Source organism: Chiroxiphia lanceolata, chromosome 20, assembly GCF_009829145.1.
Source record: "Chiroxiphia lanceolata isolate bChiLan1 chromosome 20, bChiLan1.pri, whole genome shotgun sequence".
Taxonomy (NCBI): Eukaryota; Metazoa; Chordata; class Aves; order Passeriformes; family Pipridae; genus Chiroxiphia; species Chiroxiphia lanceolata.
Window position 1 is genome coordinate 9,598,948 of NC_045656.1, and position 6,138 is coordinate 9,605,085.

A 6,138-nucleotide genomic window follows, 5' to 3' on the forward strand; every position below is an offset into this window, starting at 1 on the left:
AACCAGACCCTCACAGAAATAGGAACACATAAAAGTTTGAAGATGCAGGGAGGGGAAAAAAAAATCTTCTAATAAAGATGAAGTTTGATGCAGGGAGAAAAAACTTTTAATAAAGAAGAAGATTTATTTAAAGAAGTTTCTCCACTTCAGGGCCTGAGTCACAGGCAACAGCTGAAGGGCAACTGAGCATTTTTTATGGACCTCTCACTTGGATATATAAAACTGGGGAGTGCTTCCCTTGGGTTTGGACCTAAAGGAAGCAAATGCTAAGCAGAAACTGCCCATGGCCCCTCAGCTGTTTATTTCAAATACCCAGCTCAGGCTAAACAGCTCACAGTTAAAAGCATCTTTTATGTGAGTAAAAAAATCATTTAACATAAAATGTTTCTAGCTCAAACACAATCAGATATTTACTTGACCTTAATGATAGCTTATTTCTCATTTGGAAATAAATCCATCTCTGAGTGGCTGTACAAGCATTATTCTTTCTTACTGTTGTTCAATTAATTCAAATAATTTCTCAAAATTAAAGGTCATGATTTCTTTTGCGGATGAAAAGTTCAGTTTTTCTTTTAACTGGAGTTTTAAAAAAAAAAAATTGTCAAATAGGCTTAAACTTTAAATTAAATTAGTTGCATTTCTCACTGCATCAGACAGTAAAAGGAACCAAGAAAGGGCCACTGAAATTCCTCCCAATTCCACAAGTTCTGGGTGGCCACACAAGGAGTTAACACCTCTGGGGCTGATGGAAAAGCTCCACATTCCCTGAGGTCTGACCATAAGGGCACTGGCTCTCACATCTCATTCAGAATGGGACCCCTGAACTGCTGCATGTGAAAAACAAAAAAAATGAAAATGTATTTATCTGGGTTGCAGCAAACATGAAAGGAAGGGGGGAAAAAAAATCATTAAAAAAAGATCTGACAAGTTCATGTGGATGCTCTGCATTTAGCTCTTGTTTTAGAGCAACAGTCTGTTATGTTGGCTCCTCTACAGTTTAATGATTTCCTGTTAAGAATTTAAAATTAGAAGCCTCCAACAACTTCCCCATAAACCATTTTCAAGGTTCCTTTCATATCCACATCAAGGAGATATAGTAGGTTCATATGTTATCCATGTCAGTTCGCTTCCTTCCCACTTCAAAATAAGCACATTGCAGGGAAATTCAGCAGGTTTTTATTGTTTTCTTAGAACCTTTCTTTCCTCACTAACCATGCCCAGCTACAGCAATTAAAAAAAATAAAGCTGTTCACAGACACAAGCTCATATTTAAACCGTGACAAAACAAGAACTGCTGGTCTAATGTGCCAAGATTATGATCCCAAATCCTGATTTTCCATTGATGAGTTAGCTCGAATTTTCAACTATATCCACACTGAACTTCATCCTCGTTACCACATTCATTTGACAAACACATTTTTTTGCTCTTTGACAGCTATCTTACCTTTGAGGAAAACATGCAAACAACACTCTGGCAGCACATGAAACAGATTCCATGTTTTTCATCCAGCCTTCCTGGAACTGTGGTCCTAAAAGAAAAAAAAAGAAAAAGACAGTATTTATTTATTTAGCAATAATTGCAGTAGTTATACTACTACACCACATTTATAAAGTTATTTGAGACAGGCATATAAAAGGCAGAGCATCTGCAGGTCTCCCCTCTCAGTTCCTCACTGGGTCAGTGAAAGGGCTCACACAAACACTGATCACCACTTCCCTGACAAGAATCCCTAAATCCCCATCCATACCTATCCCCTGAAAATGTTCATTAGGTGAACACTTTCTAATTGCTTTCAGTTAAAGGCAAGTCAAGTGAAACTGCAGCAAACTGCAGGTCACTTCCCCTGACCTGAGAACACAGCAGTGAGAAAAAAGCAGCAGGAGAAGAGGCAATTCTGCTGCTTCCTGCATGACCTGTAACCAAGGTACAGCTCCTGATTTGGCTGAAATATAAATCTGCAAGCACAACTGAAAAAACCCCCAAAGGAATAATAATAAAAAAAACCCCTCTTTTCAGTTTGCAGCTCAGCCACAGAGTCAATAAATTGTGAGACAAAGACAATGCTGTTACTTTCTGCAGTGATTTTCAGACCCAATTGGCTTGTTAGTCATCAAACTATAGTTTCACAGATTTGGGAAAGAATCCCAGAATGGTTTGGGTTGGGAGTGACCTTAAAGCCCATCCAGCTCCCACCCCCTGCCATGGGCAGGACACCTTCCACTATTCCAGGTTGCTCCAAGCCCCGTCCAACCTGGCCTTGGACACTTCCAGGGATCCAGGGGCAGCCACAGCTTCTCTGGGCAACCTGTGCCAGGGCCTCCCCACGCTCACAGGGAAGAATTTGTTCCCAATATCCCATCTAACCCTGCCCTCTGGCAGTGGGAAGCCATTCCCCCTTGTCCTGTCACTCCAGGCCCTTGTGAAAAGTCTCTCTCCATCTTTCCTGCACCCCCCACAGGCACTGGAAGGCCACAGTCAGGTCACCCCAAAGCCTTCTCTTCTCCAGGTTGAACAATCCCAACTCTCAGCCTTTCATGGGAACAACCTCCTCCAGCACAGCTGAGCTTCAGCAACTCACTGCTGTCCAGAAATAATAACTCAGTACCCATAGCTGGTTGGGATTTTAGGGGATTTTAAGGATTTTGAGGCCTGGGGGGAGCAGAACAGCATCAGGCTCCAACCACACTCTGCTGCAACAGCACAACCATCTCTGCAGATGGAAAATCTCTTCCATACGAGCTCCTTCCACACAGAGAACTCCCACAACCGAGGGGTTGTTTGATCTCTGGGGGCTTTTTTTTTTTTTTTTAACAATTTGAAGACTCTGATTAGATTTTCTTTATGCATTTACCCATCACAGAGCTTGTCTGCCTCCCCTTCCCCTCCGATGACACCCAGATGTCCCTCCAGACGCTGGACACGTGAGGGGCTCAGAGGCCCAGCTGCAGCTTCAAAAGCTCAGATTCCAGCAGACAGACAGACAGACAGGCTGAGGGCTTTTTCCCTCAACAACAATCCCTCACCACACTCTGCTTTTTCTTTTTTTTGTTTTGTTTGTAAACGTCCTTCGAATGTTTTCCCTGCATAAAGAAGACAAAAGAAAAGAGAGGAGACACCAACAAAGATAAGGATATCCATCAGAACCTCTGCCAGCCAGCACTGGAGTCAGAGGGATTTTCCAACATCTGCAATTATTAATGAGCAATTGCATTAAAGGAATTCACTGATGTGCAAATGGATGTCGTTGCATGGAGCCACTTTGCCAAGAAGTTCCCAATACAGATTAAGGAGGAAAAAAAAAAATCATTAAACAAACAGGATAACTCCTAAGTTTAAAGACTTTCAGAGGACTAATAAATTATTTAATAAAATTGATTCTGTGGGTCAGTTTTGCTGCTAAATATGTTACTTTGATGGTTACCCACTATCTCAACATTAAACACATCCAGTGAACTGAGAACTTCCTCAACTCTCTAATAACACCTTTAAAGCAAAATAAATACTTAATATGGAAGAGCACCAAGTTGCTCAAGACACAAATATATTAAATCACACAGTATTAATAAATAGCAAATGCTTCTATATTTAAATTCTGTTTCTACCTAGAGATTAAATCACTTTTGCCATGAAGATTATTCTTCAGGCTCCACCAAAATGAATTGTGGCCTGAATACACAACGTGCTCCAGAGAAAGTTAATACAACATCCCTCTTTCATAGATACATTTATTTCTTCTCCTGGAACATGCATATTACAGCTTTGTCTACAAAAAAATTACCTGGCAGCAAAAGGTGTAGCCTGGCTTATTTTTCAAAACATAGTAATTTATCAAGAAGATAAAGTCCATTGCCACACTGCTTGAAAAGTATATTTACCTTAGCTACTATTTTTAGAGAATTTATTATACCCTTTATTTTAAAGAAAAAAAAAGAGCATTATGAGTTCAAGAATTACCATTTTTAATATATTACCAATAGTTTTCCCTTTGTGCACTGAAAAACTTGTGCCCTCCTAACAGGCCCCCAACCTTCCCAAACTAGTCCTCCAAAAGTAAGTGGGATAAATAGCCTCTCCTGGGGTGGGGGCTAATTGCCAACAGAAAACAGCTGTATTCCCTCAACTGAAATAAATTCATTTAATGTCAGAAAATGAGAGAAAAACAGAAAGCCACCAGTAGGAAAAGCAGAAGGAAAAAGAGGACAAAGCAACGTTCCATGGTCTGTTTATGTGGCATTCCTTTCTTCCCACCCCATAACATTTCTTTCTGCAAGCAAAGGACAGAGAATAATGTCCTCTCACAAAATGGGAGGAATAGCAACAATTTAGGATTATTAAAAATAACGTGCCCAAAGTGCAGAAGCTCTGCCTCCTATAATTCTTAAAATAAAAAAAAAAACCACACAAACAATAAGTCCCAGTAGCAGTCCTACATCAGCCAAGAAAACCAAATTAAGACTAGATAGAAGAAGAAATATTTCCCAGTATAGTCAGTGCACCAAGCATTTGGGTTTTTTGTATTCATGAGTTTAAAAAATGCCAAATATTTAACTATGAATAAGAGTTTTGTTCAAGACCACATTAGAGCAGTCACACTTGAGTGATATCAGCTTGATGAGATGACTAAATCTACACCAAGAGTCCTTACCTGTGTTGCACTGGGGTAGTTAAATCACTGGCTACACAGGGTGAGTCTCCTTTAGACCAAATGACCTAAAAATCTCCCACCTGTGTCTGGGAACCACCCAACACGTTCCTAGGGGCGTGTGTGAGCCCTGCATGGAACACAAATTGGGAAGAAAAAACATGCCTTAGAGAACTTGCTGAAGATAATGAGATACTGATAAAATATAGAGGCACTCCCACGTGGGGTCACAGGGCTCGTTTAGGGAGGAAAAGGGTGTTTTTACCACATGGCAGCCAAGAAGGAACACCACAGAAGTCAGAAGCGTGTCGGGTTCAACAGCAAACCTCCTCAAACTCCAGGTGCCCAAATATTGCTCACAGGAGCTGCCAACACACCTGGAAGTCACAAAAAGCCCAATATCAGCTGTGCGTTAGCACAGGTAAGCTGTAAATAATATTTACGCTCTTAAAGAGGTTTAGGCTGGGTGGGCCCTGGAGCTCGGCATGAGGGGGGATGTTCATTAGAGTGGGAAGGGATCTCTGGATATCACCCACTCCTGCCAAGGCAGGGGCACCTGGAGCAGAAGCCTTGAGTGCATCCAGGTGGGTTTGGGATGTCTCTGGAGAGGGAGATTCCCCACCCTCCCTGGGCACCTGTTCCATATAAAACTCTTCCTCCTGCAGAGGTGGAACTTCTGGTGTGGCCTTTGCTCCTCGTCCTGTTGCTGGGCACCGCTGGAAGAGAGTCTGGCACCATCCTCCGGCGCCCACTTTGGAGATACTTAATGAGCGCTAACGAGACCTGCTCAGCCTTCTCTTCTCCATAATAACGAGGCCCAGCTCCCGCGGTCTCTCCTCATCGGGGAGACGCTCCAGACCCTCCGTTCTCGGCTCTGCTCCCTCACATTCCCCCGCGGCCCCTCGCAGCGCCCTCAGCCCCGCGGCGGTTCCCTCGTGCCTCCCTCACAAATCCCCCGTTATCGCTCCGGCCGCAGCCGCCCGCCCGCGCCCGGGGAGGGCTGGGGGACGAGAGCCCCGGGGCGTGAGGGGGAACGGGCTGGGGGACGAGAGCCCCGGGGCGTGAGGAGGGCAGGGCTGCGGGAGCCCCGGGGCGTGAGGAGAATCAGGAGGGCAGGGGGACGGGAGCTCCGGGAGCCCCGGGGCGTGAGGGGAACCAGGCGGGCAGCGAGACGAGAGCCCCGGGGCGTGAGGGGAACCAGGCGGGCAGCGGGACGAGAGCTCCGGGAACCCCGGGGCGTGAGGGGAACCAGGCGGGCAGCGAGACGAGAGCTCCCGGGCGCGAGGCGGAGCGGGCGGGTAGATGGACGAGAGGCCCGGGGCGTGAGGGGAAACGGGCTAGGGGGACGAGAGAGCCGGGGGGGGGGAGTGAGGAGGGCAGGGCCGCGGGATCCTGCCCCGGGGCGTGAGGAGGGGAACGGGCGGGCAGGGCGGCGGGAGCCCCGGGGCGTGAGGCGGGGCGGGCAGGGCGGCGGGAGCCCCGCGAGGCGGAGCGG

At 45.7% G+C, this 6,138-nt stretch overlaps 1 long non-coding RNA gene across 1 annotated transcript; it reads right to left on the bottom strand.

Moving 5' to 3' along the window:
- Positions 1 to 754: 754 nt before the first annotated feature.
- Positions 755 to 6,088, bottom strand: LOC116796512. The gene is made up of 6 exons (XR_004360391.1): positions 5,427 to 6,088; positions 4,909 to 5,020; positions 4,647 to 4,773; positions 2,853 to 3,081; positions 1,445 to 1,529; positions 755 to 824 (listed from the first exon to the last, which is right to left on the bottom strand). It is a non-coding gene; the product is annotated as an uncharacterized LOC116796512 (long non-coding RNA).
- Between the last annotated feature and the right edge of the window lie 50 nt (positions 6,089 to 6,138).